Source organism: Pseudorca crassidens, chromosome 16 (assembly GCF_039906515.1).
Source record: "Pseudorca crassidens isolate mPseCra1 chromosome 16, mPseCra1.hap1, whole genome shotgun sequence".
In the NCBI taxonomy this organism is placed as follows: Eukaryota; Metazoa; Chordata; class Mammalia; order Artiodactyla; family Delphinidae; genus Pseudorca; species Pseudorca crassidens.
The window spans coordinates 10,391,989-10,409,605 of NC_090311.1; positions in this window are offsets into that span (position 1 = coordinate 10,391,989).

The window sequence follows — 17,617 nt, forward strand, 5'->3', positions numbered from 1 at the left end:
AGAATCCTATCAGTTACTCTACATTGTATCTGTGAGTTTCGTCTATGTTGTGCGTACAGCAGTAGTTTTTTATTATTATTGCTTTATAGTATTCCATTGTATGACGTTACCATATTTTATCTGACGTACTGTTCATGATCATTTGGTTTGCTTGCAGTTTTTGGCTGTTGTAAAGAGTGTTTCCTTCAATATTCTTGCTTAAGTCTTTGGAGGACATAGTGCAATTCTTCCGAGTACCTACCTGGAAATGAAAGTGCCAAAAAGGATAATGTGTCTTCTCTTCCTGTCTGCTTTAAGATTTTCTGTTTGTCTTTGGTTTTGGCTATTTTATTGTAATGTGCCAAGATGTGATTTTTCTTTGTGTTTATCCTACTTGGTTTCATAGCATTTCTCAAAACGGTGGCTTCATGCTAATTTTCAGTTTTGGAAAATTCTTAGCCATTATCTCTTCAAATATTGCTTCAGCCCCATTCCTTTTATTCTCCCATTCTGGGACACTAATTGCATACATTTTAGACCTTTTCATCATGTCCTCTCTGCCTTCCATGCTGTTTTCTGTAGTTTCCAACTCCTTTTCTATCCATTCTTCACTCTTGCCTATTTTCTATTGTATTTCTCAATACTTATTTCTCTCTTCAGCTGTGTCTACTCTTCTGTTAAAGTGCTCTATGGATTGTTAGTTTCAGTTATTCTATTTTTCTAGAATTTCCATTTCTTTCTGTTCTAGAATTTCCACCTTTTTATACATTTCAGTTTTATTCTATTTTCTTGAACATATTAATTGTAGTTATTTTAAAGTCTGTGTCTGATAACTCTAATACCTGGGTTAACTGTAGTCTGTTTTCATTGCAAATTTTTTGTCTTGGTTCTGTTTCTTGGTATGATCAGGTAATTTTACACTCTATGCTAGGTGTTTCTGTATGAGTTTTGCAGAAGCTTTGCATAATGTCTTTTTCCTCCAGAAAGAGTACACCCTATCCTTGGGCAAGCAGCAGAGAGGCAGATTACTTCAGTCCAACAGGGACCAAGGTGACCCAAGCCTGGTTGCGAGGTTTTGCAATGCTCGGCTCTCTCCTGGTTTGTTCCTACTCCTAGAATGTCATCCTCTGGTCTTTCCTGGAGCCCTAACGTGTTGGTGGGTCTAGAACTCAATTTGTTGTCTTTCCACCATTTTGAGATAGCCACAAATTCTGTTCTGCTCTTAAACCCCTTTCTGCGTGGCTTCTTAGTGTCTTTCTGTGCAACTTACTAAGAAAATGCTTCTAGGAGAAATCACAGAGTGTTGGGCTCCGTCCTCTGTACCTTGCTTTTCTCTGGGATCTTGCCCTTCAAACTCTTGGCTACGTGGCCACACTGAACTCCAAGTTCTGTCCCTCCAGCCTGTGGGATTGCCTAACCTCTGCTGGCTCCTCTACCTCTTAGCTGCCTCCTTCCTCTTTGGTTCTCAGATTTTGCTTCATGCCAAACACTGGCACATGCTCCAAGGAGAAAAGAGGTGTGCAGAAATTTGGGCTCATCTCAGTGACCCTCCCTTCTGTCTGGGATGTACCTTCTCAAGTCCTGGATGCCTTGGCAGATCTCTGATGCCTTTGAGACAGAAGGTTTTGGTATTTTATCCAACTTCTCTCCTGCTGAGATCTACTATAAGTTATTCCATCACAGCTGAAAAGTTTTTAGCACTTTGAAATTTTAATAAACTCATGCTACAGTCTCCAACCAACCCAAAGTAAGAAAAATAAAGCAACATTTAATAAAATAGAACACGATATGGCTATTTTTATAATTTCTTCTCTATCTGCAGTGATACATAATAGCTTCTGGAACGTCTTAATGTAAAGTCACCTGGAGTGCAGATTTTGGTCTTGTTAGTGTTTATGTTAAGATAGAAAGATTAAAATGTTACTCAAGTATTCATCTGAAGGAAAGGCCCCTGGCATCTAGCACTGTGGCTAAATGATTCAGCTCTATCTCAGTCCCCCGTATGCAAGTGTGCTGCGGTGTAGGCACTGATGTCATTTATAGGCTTAGGTGAGCTCCGTTGCTTGGAATCAGCATTGCCCTTCTTCCTGCAATGTGAAATTCTCGGTGGCCCAGAAGGTCTACAGCTGCCAATCACTTCTGCAGGCATCAGAAAGAGAAGCTCCCTTTTAAATGGACAGCATTTTTTTTTTTTTTGCGGTCCGCGGGCCTCTCACTGTTGTGGCCTCTCCCGTTGCAGAGCGCAGGCTCAGCGGCCACGGCTCACGGGCCCGACCACTCACCAGCATATGGGATCTTCCCGGACGGGGGCTCGAACCCGCGTCCCCCGCATCGGCAGGTGGACTCTCAACCACTGCGCCACCAGGGAAGCCGTAAATGGACAGCATTTTAAAGGCTGTCAAATGAGAGCAAGAAGGGCAGGAGCCAAGTCTGTGTTGCTCAGAGGGCGCCTCGGCTTTAGAAAATGCCTACCTCAGATTTCGTGGAGGAAAAAGTGGCCATTTTGCCACTCTCCATTCTTTGGATAAATATTATGTACTTACTCTATGTGTTCAGGTGCTGTGAGAGATACATAGGGATGTAGAACATTATCCATGGCAATCCCAGCAGCTTCACACTCTCGGGAGTCGCCAAGGCTTAGCTCACAAGTCAAAGCAGCCTGCTGCTCAGGGGGACCGTAATGTCTATGGAAGGGAAGTGCTGGGGGAGACTGGCCAAGGGGGCGATCTGTGAGATGTGGAGGGATTCGGGAGGGCTTCCTGTGGGGGGGCAAGTCTCACTGATGCCAACGCTCGGCAGCTCTTAGCCGCTGCCTCCCGGGATGAAATGATGCCCCAACCTCTGCTTCATGCTTTCCGCCGGCTCTTTCTTCCTCCTTTGGTTCTGTGGTCTAAACAAGATTTGACGGTAACTGCCACTTTAGCATTCTGTGGTTTATTGCTGGGCAAATCCCTCTCCAAGGGAATCGGGTGTTACGGGATGTCTTCCCAGTGTTTTTTCTCCTCTGGACCTTTGCCATCCGGATTGAACACTCACCTGCGGATAGCTCCCTGCACCACACCGCGGCTTCTCCTTGGCAGTCAGCAGTTGCCAGAGGATGAATGAAGAGGCAGAGGGCAATAAGAGAGAGACTCAGGGCCTGAGCTGCTTTGGTGCCATTGCTCAGAACTTTGAAGGGGCTTCAACAAATTAGTGGCATTGAGAGAAAATTCTTTGTAATCATTTCCTCCCCTTTTCTTCTTGGCTCCGTGAATTTTCCAGAAGGCAATGGCCAGAACTTTATGGAAACCAAATGATATGTTATTTGAGAGAAATAAAAGATAATTGATTCAGAATATCAATTCATCACTTCCCTGTAGCTCAGTAGAGAGGGTTTCCAGCCCCCTTGTCCTTGGAATCTAAAAGGGGTTTGTTATTTAAGGCTGATGTTAATTTGTCAAGTCATTTAGCCTCAGAAATTTTTTTTTTTTTTTTTTAAGTAGGTTCAGGCTCCAGCAAGGAGGCATCCTGTGTGTAGAGGGAGAGAAATGAGCAGGATATGAGGGAGGCAGGAAGGTGAGACCACCTGGAAGGCATAGAGACCTCAGATGGGATTCTCCAAGGTCTAGTACATTACCCAGTACACAGCAGGGATTCACACTGCTCAGTCAAACTGATTATTGGAAATGAGTTGCTTTCTTGCATGTGCTGGTCATATGCTCTCACACACCTCACCTGCCCGAGAGTGAACGTCTCCTGGGCTATTCCCTGCCTTGGGAAGCTGTTAGAATGAGGGCTGCCACACTCAGGAAATTCTCAAACCCACCATCATCTTGACCTCCTGGGTTTCAGCAACCTCCCATCGAGCCTTTGGAGACATGACGGAAAAATGGGAGCCTAACACAGTATGAGGGTCCATATCCACTTGAAAAAGACCCAATGGTTGGTAAAAAATGGGCTGAACCCCGCTGCAGGGAGGTCTCCAGGGTGTGCACGTGATACAAACTTCAGTCCTTGCCTTCGCTCTGTTTAATATTTTAAATAATGGTTAAGAGGAGGACAAAACAATGTGAGTGGACTAGGGGTGCTCAAACTGATTCTGTAAAGGGTGCTATAGTGAATATCTTAGGTTTTCTGGTCTCTATGGCCTTAGTTGCATCTGCTCAACTCTGCTGTAGTTCAGAAGCAGCCATAGATAATATATAACAAATGAGTATGGCTGTGTTCCGGTACAATTTCTCTTTGGATGCTAAAATTTGATTTCCAGATCATTTTCACTTGTCATGAAATATTGTTCTTCTTTGGATCTTCCCCGCCAACTAACTAAAACTGTAAAAGCCATTCTTAGCTCGTGAGTTATACAAAAGAAGGAGGTGGGCTGGACTTGGTCTGTGGGTGTAGTTTGCCGTCCCCTGGTGTAGACAGTAGGATGCCTTGCAGGGATTCTGACTACAGCTTATGATGGATTCAAGATCCCCAAGAACCCTGAGCAACTTGAATATGGACCAAATATACCATAAAATGTGATGAGACTCATGCAGTCAGCATTCATTTGACAAATATTCATTGGGCTTCTACCATGCTCATCACTATTCTCGTCACTGGCAGCATGATAGTAAACCAGATAGCCAAGATCCTGCCCTCAGGAGCTGTGTGTGTGTGTGTGTGTGTGTGTGTGTGTGTGCGCGCACGCTCTGAGGACTAGTCATCGCAGCTCAGCTCAGCCCTAAGAGCTAAACACCTCTTGCCTTCAGAGACATAAATAACATTCTACTCTTAGGTTCAGAGAACCAAATCCACAAATACAGGACAACGGCTACATCTTGTCTGGGGCCTTGGTTGACTCAGTGTGAATCAGTAGAGTGTTGCAGCAGAATTAAAGGTATAGAAGAAATAGAAGTAGAGTGTTTGAAGTCAAGGCAGGACCTTCCATCTCTTCGCAGGCTGCTCAGGTCCTGCTTTGGATACTGCTGGAGACGTGATGTGATCCCTCATCCAACAGCTATTTACTGAGGGCTTATTTGTGCCAGACATGAGACTGAGTGATAATTTCTCAGGGATGCTGGAGCAAGTGAGGTGAGACTGGGCTAGGGATGATCGACGGCCCTTCTTTTATTCATGATCGGGTGGTGCAGCTAGGAGGAAAAAGTGAATTCACAGGGATCTGGAAAGGCATAGGGATTCTGAAATGATAAATAACTACTAAAGGTATCCATGCTGTGCCTCTGTGATTGAGGCTGATATAAGGGCAGAGATGTGTCCTCCCACCGTGAGTATCTCAGGGCTATTATTGGCAATAGGATATTGAGCTGAAAGGTCCTGGGTCCACCAATTTTGGCAATAATGAGAACCTCACTGAAGCAGCATAGGCCCTAAATTATCTGCTAATGGAATTATTAGCAGATAATTAGCTAATATACAACTATTTAATATTGTATATGTGATAATCCTGGGTCCACCAATTTTGGCAATAATGAGAACCTCACTGAAGCATCATAAGGCCCTAAATTATCTGCTAATGGAATTATTAGCAGATAATTAGCTAATATACAACTATTTAATATTGTATATATGATAATATATAATTTTATATTATTTAATAATTCTTATTTTTCGTTTTCACTGTGTAGTGGACAGTAGTGTTCATAATTGTGACTTTGAGGCATTGAATATTTCATTAAAGATATATAACGAAAAAGAAACCGACTCACAGATATAGGGAACAAAGTAGTCGTTACCGATGGGGAGAGGGAAGTGGGGAGGGGCAATATGAGGGTAGGGGAGTAAGAGGTACAGACTATTAGGTATAAAATAAGCTACGAGGACATATTGTACAGCACGGGGAATATAGCTAGTATTTTATAAGAACTATAAATGGAGTGTAACCTTTAAAAATTGTGAATCACTGTATTGTACACCTGTAATTTATATAATATTATACCTTAACTATATTTTAATTTTTTAAAATGAATATTATTAAAGAGTAAATAGTGTTAAACATCATCTTGATATGAAATATATGGTATTGTTTCAATTGTTTGATAAATGTAACTCTTTATTGACCAGAATGTTTAATTACCAAGTACCCATTTAGTTTCCAACCAACTCAGGTAACAGATTACCATCATCCTTTTGTATAGCTGTAGAAAGGAGTTACTGGTATGTAAGAAAATAACCATTGCTTGCCCTGGAAGGTCTGAGATATAACAATTCCAACTTAAAAGTTTTCTGAAGGAACTGGTGAAGTGCAGGTGACTCCGGAGTATCGTTCATTTGAAAAACCTAACATATCTAATTAATGCTAAGATCCGCTCCCCCAGTCCACTTCTTAACAGTTTTGAAATCGTGATGTATCTTATAACCAGTGGCATCTTAAACATTCATAATTGTCTTTCTTCCCTCCTTTCCCTTCCTTCCTCCCTCCCTCCCTTCCTTCCTTCCTTCCTTCCTTCCTTCCTCCTTCCATCCCTCCCGCCCTCTCTCTGTTTCTCCTTTCACATAAAAGTACATCTTTCAGTTAATAGCATTTTACATTGTTACAGTATTTTTAAATGAAGAATTCTAATCTTATTGGTGGTGACTTGGGAGGTGAGGTCTGATGTCCGTAGTATCCATCACCCTTTTCCCAAATCTACCTTAAATAAAAATAATATTCCTTAACATGGAAAATTAATGTTTTCTTTCTTGATTTTTTTTTTTTTTTTTTTGCGGTACGCGGGCCTCTCACTCTTGTGGCCCCTCCCGCTGCTGAGCACAGGCTCCGGACGCGCAGGCTCAGCGGCCATGGCTCACGGGCCCAGCCGCTCCGCGGCATGTGGGATCTTCCCGGACCGGGGCACGAACCCGTGTCCCCTGCATCGGCAGGTGGACCCTCAACCACTGCGCCACCAGGGAAGCCCTCTTTCTTGATTTTATGTAAAACACAAATGAAAGCATCTTTATTTTTATTTATTTGTAACAAACACTCTAACTGAAAGGCAGAACAGTACGTTTGCTGTGCAGATGCAACTTTAAGAAAAGTTTCTGTCTGAACCACAGCCAAACTGCTGACCCACTGCTTCTCCTGTATTGGAAAATCGATGGTGCCACTCTCAAAGAGAGGCAGTTTTATTTCAAGTATGTCTTTGCAGCTTATAATGAAACAGCCTCTAAATCCCTTTTTCTTCATCAGCACACTTCCTTGCAATGTATAAAAGAGACTAGATGCAAGTAATATATATATTTTTTAGATCAAGGGGTTTTTTCGGTCAATTGCGAACTCAGGGACCCATTGGCTATGAGTTAGCAGCTACTCTTTTCATCTAAATCGAGACCAGGAGACTCACTGATGGGCTTGAACTTGCTGGTAAGAAGATTATTCTGCACTTGAGCTGGAGGTAGGGAGACCTCATTCCCCGTGTTAGATCTCTGGGAGTTAGCAGCGGGGATGGTGTGACTGGAGATTTAAATGTTTTTGACACATCTTTCTTCTGGTTTTCATTCTGGGTAGTTCTTTATAGAGTTCAAAGACCCTCTCTTCTAGGGCTAGAAACTTGGTGATATATGACTGTCTCTAAGTTTGTCCTACTTTCTGCTTTTTACAGTAATCAAACCTTATTTCTCAATTTAACTTGGCTAAAAGGGCTTGGATTCTAACTTTAAGAGACTTCTTGTGATGTCAGAGAAACATAACTCTGGGTTTCTTAGCCTTCACAGTGGACAGAATAAAGAGGTTGACAGGCTTTTATAGAATAGATTCTTTTCTTTGGCTTTCCTTTATGTTTGAAGTCATTTTGTACAGTTTAATAATCATCTGCTTTCTTTTCTCCATCTTTGGTCAAAAGCTTTGTGTAGAAGTAAATAGAAAATAAAAGGATATCCATGGAAAGTTCTGCTCACCACGCAGTCTGCAAGCATCTATCACTTTACTATATAGCATTTCAATGTCTAGTCTGGGACAAACAGCAAAATCTTTATTTTTAACGCTTCAGTCTGTTGGTTCTTCTAGCTCCAGTTTTGTTATCAGGAAGCTCTGCACAATCACAAACACAGCAAAAAATATGCAATGAATTAAAACAGAGATGATAACATTGTTTTTGATATTGTAAGTTTTACCAAGCATTCCAGGGACTTTTTTTTTCCACACAAATGTTTGGTTAATACTTATGAGAGTTTTTGGAAATATCTGCTTTTTTTCCCCAAAAGAAACAGAACAGAACACTCTTTTTCACCCTCTCCAAGAGTCTTCATGGTTACCCTAACCTCCAACCTGAATATCTAAAAATATCTCCAACCTGAAGAGCAGTTAGAAGTCAGCTCACAGACCTTTACTTCCCTCATTGAATATCCTGCTCAGGAACATGGGACCTATTCTCTTGAAAACTTTCACCAGGAAAATATTTCATCTCTGCTAGAAACTGAAATGGTCTTTTTCTTACACAGAGAATCGTATGACCTTTGTCTTCCTCCTTTTTCCCTCCCTCCCTCCCTCCCTCCCTGCTTTCTGTGTTTTAATTTGAAAGCTAGCAGCTCAGCAATAAGATTATTTTATCCTAAGAACAACTTCTCCCACTATAATATATAGTTTATGAACTCTTTAATTCTTATTCATAAATGTTTCTTCGCAGTATTTATTGTAGAAATGGCTTTTAAAAACCCTGAAAGTATAATGAAGAGAAGAAAAAATCATCCAAATTCCCACATCTCAAATGCTAAAGTTTGGGTGTGTTTTCATCTGTTGATTTTTCTCTGCAAAACAACTTTTTTCTTTTTTTTCTTTTTTTTGCTTCGTTGAGATTAATTAATAATGTATTTGGTATTCTGTACTTTTCACTTGAGATATTATGTCTTCCATATGCTAGTAAAATGATTTATAAATGTAATTTTTGATGGTTGCATACTATTCCACCAAATGTTGACCACATTGCCCCAGCCCTTCCACTGCTGTTAGCTGTTTAGGGTGAATCTCATTTTTACTTCAGTTTATGAATTAATACAATGACCACCTCTGGGAATAAGCCATTGTCAGCATTTTCCCTCTGCCTCTTTCCCTAGTGCAGGAGTCTGCAAACTTTTTGTAAAGGTTTAGGTAGTAAATATTACAATTCCTTAACTCTTCCTTTGCAAAACAAAAGCAGCCACGACAATATGCTGATAAATGGACACGGCTGGTTTCAATAAAACTTTATTTACTAAAACAAGATCTGGCTCTCGAGGCCGTAGTTTGCCAACTCCTGCTCTAGTGTGTACAGGTTTAGGCTTACAGGTCGCAAAACTTTTTTTTTTTAGAATCAGGCATTTAATTAATTACGAATCAGTTGCATTTTTCTCTCAAACTGAGTCCTTTAAAGTCCAACCGGGCTCACTGGCAACAGTCCACTGCCAGCCTCCAGGGCAGAGGAGTGGTTTGCTGCCAGCAGCTCTCCTGGCCCGTCAGATGGGCCAACTCCCAGGCTGGGAAGCCCAAGGGAAATCATCAGCTGGCCTGGGGCAACGACACTGCGACATTATTTACCCACATGTCAACTCTGTTTACAAAGTGACTCCAAAGGGGCTTGTCTCTGTTTGTACCTGCATTTGCCAGACCATCTCTGGTTCTAGCCTCCAGCCAGCCAGGTTACAAGCCAGAGAAGCCAAATGAAAGGAAAAATGCAGTGAAACTCGTCTTCACAGGGCTCAGTCCTCCAGTGCTTAGGGGCTAGATGCCACTTCCCCAGACCCAGCTCCTTTGAAAGTTTAAAATAAAACCAGTTGAATATGAGAGTTACTGAAATATTCTCTCATATTTGATCATCTCAAGCCCCTTTGTAGCTATTGTGTAGAATGTGCCTCAAAGGGAAAGGATTCCCTTATGTTTCTAGGCAGTGTCAAAAATACGTGTGAGCGTGCAGAATTGTGGGTGACTCTCTTGCTCTGGGAATAATCAAAAGGGAGCTCAGGGGTAATGGTGTCCATATATTTCCATGGAGGCAAGAAGTGTATATAGTTGGCATTAAAACTCCAATCAGCCTGAGCTTCCCTGGTGGCGCAGTGGTTGAGAGTCTGCCTGCCGATGCAGGGGACACGGGTTCGTGCCCCGGTCCGGGAGGATCCCACATGCCACGGAGCGGCTGGGCCCGTGAGCCATGGCCGCTGGACCTGCGCGTCCGGAGCCTGTGCTCCGCAACGGGAGAGGCCACAACAGTGAGAGGCCCGTGTACCGCAAAAAAAAAAAAAAAAGTTTAAAAAAAAAAAAAAAAAAAAAAACTCCAATCAGCCTGCTTTCTCCCAGGGCAGGATGACCACGCTGTCAGGTAAGGTAGAACTCAACGTTTCCTGAAGCACTAGAAGTAGTCCCTGAACACGTACTGCCGCTCAACCAACATAATATTGAGTAAAAAGCCAGGCTGGGCTTTCATATTGTAACTTGAGATGTGATTTTTTTTTTTTTTTTTTAGCCTGTATCAGGGTTTTCTCGGGTTCTCTGGCTGTGAACTCTAACTTATTTATAGTTTATTACTCACGAAGAGGAGCGAGTTTGGGGGGTTGTTATATTTTGTTCTGAAGCTGATATTCGAGGGAGAAGTCGAATCAAGGCCCACCCGCTCTGGGGTTTGCCAGCAACAGATTTGCTTCTTTATCCTTCAAGTCAGTGGAGGAATTTTAGAGGGGAGAAGACAAATGCTGGTAGAAAAATGTTAAGTTAATAAAACAGGGCAAGATCAGATTTCCCTCGCTCTGGCCGCCTCCCTCCTGGAATCCTTTTGTGGACTTCTTGAAACTTACCGTGATTTATGGGACCCCTTTCCTGTAGGCCGAATACCTTTTGATTAAGAAGTGAACCACAGTTCCAAAACCACAGTGACAGCTGTTGTTTGAATTATGCAGAACACTTACTGCCATCTTCCACTTTGTTGTGCAAAGACAGAATTTTAGTGACGAAAGTTGCCCCCAGTGCAGGAGGGCACCCCATTGCCCTAGACAATTACGGCTCCTCCTCTTTTGCGCCTTTTGATCAGCAGAGCTCTTAAAGCCAAGAGTCTCTGGATGCCTTCAATGGGCGGCGGGTTGGGTAGCGGTGTTCAACTCTGTGTTTTCTGGATTCCTTCCCACCCTAAAACTGTGGGTATATTTGAGGCTCTGGGATCCTGTGAGTAACATCTCAACTACCCAGACCAGTGATTCCAAAGGAGGGGGTGGGGGATCCCTCTCCTTTAGAGGGTCCTATCGGGGTCTGGAGTGGTGGGGTGGTAGGGAATGGGGAGGGTATGTATTGTTTGAAAACAAAGCATGATTACCCCTGTTGGTCAGATGTCTGATGTAGTTTTAATTTCAAATAGCGTTAAAAGAGAGCATGGAATTTTCATTTGTCAAAGGGGAGCACAGGTGGCGATGGGAGGAAAAGCTCTCACGTGGATGATAACGGACCAGGTCTTACAGGTGCGAAAAGAGATGGTAAAGATGTGACTGAGTGTCTCTGCCCTTGATGCCCCTTAGGTCTCTAATGTGCCTAGAGTTGCCAGGATGAGACCCTTTCCTCTGAGACAAGCTGAACAGTCAGAAGGACTGTATAAATGTACCTGTGGCATCTGGGAGGGGAGACAGACTGAAGCACCTTCACTCAGGAAGGTAACAAGGGCATCATGTCATTGCTGGGCTTAGAACGCAGACCCCAGCCACCTGGGACACGGGGCAGGCAGGTTTGATAAAGAGGGAGGGGGTAGTCTAGAGCAGCGGTTGGCAAACCACAGCCCATGGGCTGATCTGTCCCGCTGCCTGTTTCTGTAAATACAGTTTTATTGGAGCACAGCCATCCCATTCATTTACACATCCTCTATGACTGCTTCTGCTCTACAAAGGCAGAGCTGAGTTGTTGTGACAGAGACTATATGACCCGTACAACTGAAAATATATGCTGCCTGGCCCTTTGTAGAAAGAGCTTGTCAGCTCCTGTTCTAGTGTATGGGTCCCTCAGAGGAAGATGCCCCAAATGGTCCTTAAGTGGGAAGACCAGGCAGAACCAGAGAGCACATGAAAGCGCTGTGTCCAGGGACAGGTGGAATGAAGGAAAGAAGGAGGAAGAGCCAGCTGTTGTGCCCGTTGCTTTTTACTCCTTTGAGTTCTTGCCCTGGAGCTCTCCTCATTGTATTTTGTCCAGTTTAGTGGGCAAAGGGCAAATTCATCCCTTGGCTTCTTACCGCTACTCGCACATCTTTGGTGAATGAAGATGGAATCCAGTCTGGTACGTGTGCACAACCCTGTGTTGAACTTGACCTCAGTGAAGTGTGAGAGACGTACTCTGCGGTGACTCATGTGCTGAGGTCATAGTTCTATCTGAAAACAAACAGAATGGAAGGCACACCTGAGCAGGAGCGTCCTCTGCAGCTACCATCCGACCTGAGAGTCCCAATAAGGAGCCACACTTGGGCTCTCACCTGCCCTGCCTAGCTGACAGCTAGGAGGCCCCCATGCGGTGCCCGTCAGCCCCAGCCAGCATCGTGCAGAGAGGCAGGTTCACAGAGAACCATGGCCTGGGGAGGACATTGCTCTGCCTGTTAGAGAGCTGAACAGAAGGCTTCTGGAGTGTTCCCCGACCCTGTGTGTAGAGTTCTCAAGGACTCCCTCCCCACAATGCCAACAGTGTGATCAGCTCTGAAGATGCGCTTTCCTGGGCTGGGCTGGAAGAGGGGACTGTACAGCCATCAGAAGCCTGTTTGCCAGAACCACCTCCTTTTCATTGATGTTCCATCTCCTGAAACTTAGCAGAACACCGTGAGCAGGACGCAGTCATTCTTCTCTGGCTGCCACAGCAGGTGGAGTTGCATCGTGATTCTGTGCCAATGGCAATGAGTTTGCTGTGAGCTCCTCCTTCCTGAGAAAGCCGTGGGGACCTAAGCGAAAGGGGTGAGGAGGTAATCCTGGTGCGAGTCTCCTGTTTACCCCTCTGGGTTTTTCCAGTTACATTTTAGAGCGCTTCGGGGTCGAGCTAGCCAACAGACATTTTCGACCCAAAAGTCTGGGGTAGGGGCGAATTTAAAACTTAGTTTTGCCAGTAGCCAGCCCCCCAAATTCCACAAAGTGTCAGTTTGTTTTTCTTTAAAACAGAAGCTGTGTGTCCATCCAGTGGCAGGCGATTCACCGAGGTCGCCTTGTAAAGTCTGAGGCAATGTCATCCTCTTTACGGCCTCACCTTGCCTGCTTTCCTTCTGGCAAATTCTCTTTGGGGAGAGGGATGATGTGGTCCTGAGCCATTTTTTCTGTTACAGTTGGAGTTCTGCTCTATGTGATCTATGTTACTTGGCTGCATTTTAAAAGCATGATTTTGCAGAAACTGTATTTGCCTGGGATTAGTCCTCAGACTGGTCTCTGGGCCATTTCAGGAACATATCAACTATCATTGAGGCTCTGCTTGGTCCTGGCGTGTCTGCCTCAATGCAGATCCTGCTAGTCTGCTTCCTCCAGTTCTTCCATGGTGACTTTCCTAATGAGAGTCCTCTTGGAGTAGAAGGTAGGTCCTCTGATCCAATAGCTTACAAGCCAAGGCGAGTTCCAAAGACACAGGTTCAACCACTACGGCAATGTGGTGTGATGGGAAGTTCCTCATGGCCCAAAGAGAAACAACTCGTTTTCCCTGAGATCCATCTTCTAACCATTAGAATTTAGAAGGAGTTATATTCTTCTTGTCTGCAAAATGGAGATGTGGGTACCTACCTGGCCTATTCTACAAGATTTCCACATTTTTTTTAAGAATGAAAAAGTTTAATAGTTACAGATGCAAAAACATTAAAAAGATAATAGAGTATTATTAACAAGTTTATGCTAAAAATCTGAAAATTTGTTAGACATGGATAAATTCTTAAAAAATATAACTTACTGAAATGGAATCAACTAGAAACAGAATATCTGAATAGTGTTATAACCGTTAGGGAAGTTGAATCTCTCATTCAGATTGTTCCCACAAAGAATTGTCCTAGATCCAGACAATTTTACTAGAGAGTTCTAACAAAGACAAATGCTGTATTTGTTCTTCTTTGAGGAACAAATAAGTACAATTTTAAACAGCTGTATTCTTATGGTATAATAAGAAATACATTTGGTTTTTATCCTCAGTTCCTGGCACATAGCTTTTTTTAAAAACTTTATTTTTATTTATTTATTAATTTTTATAAATAAATTATAAAAATAAGCAACCAATAAATGGTTGCTTTACAATGTTGTGTTAGCCTCCACTGCACAACAAAATGAATCAGCCACACACATCCAGAGATCCCCTCCCTTCTGGACTTCAGGTCATCACAGTGCGTTAGGTAGAGTTCCCTGTGGTATAGAGTACGCTCCCGTCGTGGTCTATTTTATACATAGTATAAATAAGGTATAAGACACACAGCTTCTAAAATCCTCATTCCACAAGATTTTGAGGCACTAACCTTTCTTATAAAATACATTGGTGACGCAATAAACAAAGGTAAATATGGGAAGATGCATAAAGAGTTTCATGGTAAGGATAAAGGAAGTTAATTCTATGTGAGCCCCAGAAAAGGATCCATAAAGGGAGACGTACGTCAAGAGCCAGATGCTGCTGTATCTGGGTGAGATTATCATTCCTTGAAATAACTGGGCAATAGAGTTAAGCACAGTTGGGCAGAAGAGGTAACAGGTGCTTTTTGGTGCTTTTATTGTTTTGTTATGTGTGTAAGACTCTTCATCCAGAGCAAAATAAACATATATCCTGGTTATTTAATAACAAGGAAAAGGCCACACACCAGATCAGGGTGAAAAGGCAAATAGGAGGCCAGTGACTCCTCTCCTTTGACAGGTGGCAGGTACCGAGAGGGCAGGGTCCAGTGGGTATTAAGGTGAGGGGCTTAGCGGCAATGAGGAACTTTCCAAAATTGAGGTCTGAAGCCAAGGGTGCTGCTGGACGTCGAACCCAATCCAACCGCCCTTCTTGATGGCTGGGGGAGGGGCAAGCACACCCTCAAAGGATGGTGGACCTGACCGTCCTGTGGGAAGCTGGTGGTCTGGTCTGTCGGGGTGGGGAGAAGTTCAAATGAGTTGTCAAATGTGAGGGAGTCAGAGGGCACCTCAAAGTGAGGGTGTATGGGCTACGGAGCAGAGCTCTCAGTTCCAGGGAGTTGGGGTGAGTCAGAGAACACGGGCTACAGCCAGGAGAAAAGGCAGCTGAAAAGAAGCTGGCTGCTGCCTCTGCCGGATTTGTGACCTCCTTTTACGAGCCGGCTGGGCATGGAGCGAGGGCTACTAGGCACGCATCAGGGATGGGGCTGAGCGGACCTGATGTCTCGAGCGCCTCCTGGATTTCTGTGTGTTCGCCTGAGCGTCACCAATCATTGGTCTGAGAAAGGACTGCCTGCTTTGGGGAACTTGTTTAAAACATGGTTTGGTTTGATTATTTTTTTCTTGTTCCATGATTTGGATGATTTTGAAAACAGATTCCCTTTTACGCTTGCACAGGTCCCAAACTCATGAAAGTAGGGAATGGATGAAATCCCTAAAAGATGCTCTTCTTTTTGCACTTATTTGTTAAGGAGTTGATAAAACCACTTTACCCCACAGATGTATCTCTGTTTTTCTTTGGCCTTTATATTTCCCTCTCATGCAAATCTCCTTTAGAACCGTTTACACTGGCTGTTTGAATTGTTTTAGAGCTGCCTCGGTAGGAATACAAGCTCCTTTAGATGTTTGCCCCGAACGTTTGTCTTTGGCGTAACAGGAAACAGTTTCCATCAGGAGGGGGGTAGACACACGAAGAGAAAAGACGAGGGAGCTTCCATCCCATTTTATGTACATAGAGGCCAAGGCTCGATGAAGGCTGAGCCTTGACCCCTCACACAGCAGAATATGGGATACGTGTGAAACAGTTATGACCCCTGTGGGGCTTCTTGCTTTCTGCACTGCACAGTGATGGGTGGAAAAGTAAACCAGGAATTCTCAAAGGGCAGAGAGTTGCCCTCCATGAAGTATCATAGACTAAGAAAGGGGAGAGCCGCCATGGCTATAGGAGCCCAAACATTTATTGACTTTCATAGAGGGTGAACGTGGGAGCAAAGCAGAGCCTCTGCGTGACCTTACTAACAACCGGCCAACCAGCCAACCAACCAAACCTTCTCCTGACTGCTTTTCTTCCCTTCAGAGGAAGGGATCTGAGAGGTCGGGTAATTTAGATAAATTCTAATCAAGTCTGGGCATAAAATGAGGGTCAGATTAAGCTGTTGCTAACTTAAGATAATAGTTAAGATGGGCAACAGTTAAGGATTAGTAAGATAGGTGCCAAGTGGTCCTCAAGGATCAGTCTTTCTTCAGCGGTTATTGCAAGTCACTGGGTGTTTTTGCTTAAAATGCAGTTTTTTTCTTTTTTCTTTTTTCTTATTTTATTGGAGTATAGTTGATTTACAGTGTTGTGTTAGTTTCAGGTGTACAGCATAGTAATCCAGTTTTACATATACATGTATTCATTCTTTTTCAGATTCTTTTCCCGTGTAGGTTATTACAGAATATTGAGTAAAGTTCCCTGTGCTATACAGTAGGATCCTTATTGGTTATTAAAGTACAGTATAAATCCCTGATCGCATACCATCCTGTCAGTGCCCAAGGAGTGCGCTGGCATGAGTACCATGGGAAAAGTCTGAGAAACAGTACTTTAACTTATATGCAAAAATAAGTGAACAACTTGAAAAAATACTTTCTCCGGTGTTGATGTGCTTGATTCTTTGGGGTTACCTGCAGGGACACGGACCTTTCAGCTTCCACTCTTACCCCAGGCCTTCTCTGCTCACGCCCTTGGCTGGGTGAGATTTACGGGTATATCTGTATAAGGTACGTACGAGAGACACAGATTCTTTTCCTTCAACTTCCTTCATATGGGCAGTTGGGCAGAGAATCTAAACCAACATATGATCTCTATCTAGATCTTTGCCCCTCCCCAGAGGATAAGATCCTGGAGGTGGGGGAGGTGGGGGAATAGGAGCCCCATCTGGGCCTCACCATCAGCTGACTGTTCCAGACCATCTTGTCCAGCTTCTGCAGAAGGAATCTCCTGTGCATAAGGAGGGGTTCTGCACCCTCATTCTGCCACTGCTCCTTTTACCTGTAGGTCCCTCAGCAACCCTGCAAGGAGGGAAGCTGTTGAGGGAGGAGATGGAAAAAGAAGGGGCCCACTGGGGAGGAGGGCTGATGGTGGTTGGGAAAGATAAGAAGGAGAGATGGGGTGACCACGGGGAGGGAGCTGATGATCAGGGAGTCTGATGGGGGGAGGCGATGGGGCAGGGTGAGGGCCTTAGGGAGAGAAGGGATGGGGGCTGTAACAGGAGGGTGATGGCGGGAAGACAGTTGGGGTGGGGCCAACAGCATGGTGATGGGAAGGGGGACCAGCAGGTGAGAGAGACCAATAAAAAGGGGGCCAATGGGGCCGAGGGCTTATTGGCCGGGCAGGACCTGGTTATTTCCAAGACCCTAACAATAACGGTACCAAATTCTGTCAAAACATTCTCCTTAACCATGACATTATCTTTTCATGAAAGATGATGTGTGTAATAAAATATTTCAATCTGTAAGAAGGCCTACAGCACCCGATTGCCCTACCAGATAGCCTGGCTAAAGTGCCGCTGCCCACTGTCAGCTGGTGGCTTTTGCTCTAATTACAGGACAAGAACCCTAAGGAAATGAGTTCTTTAAAGACTGAAGT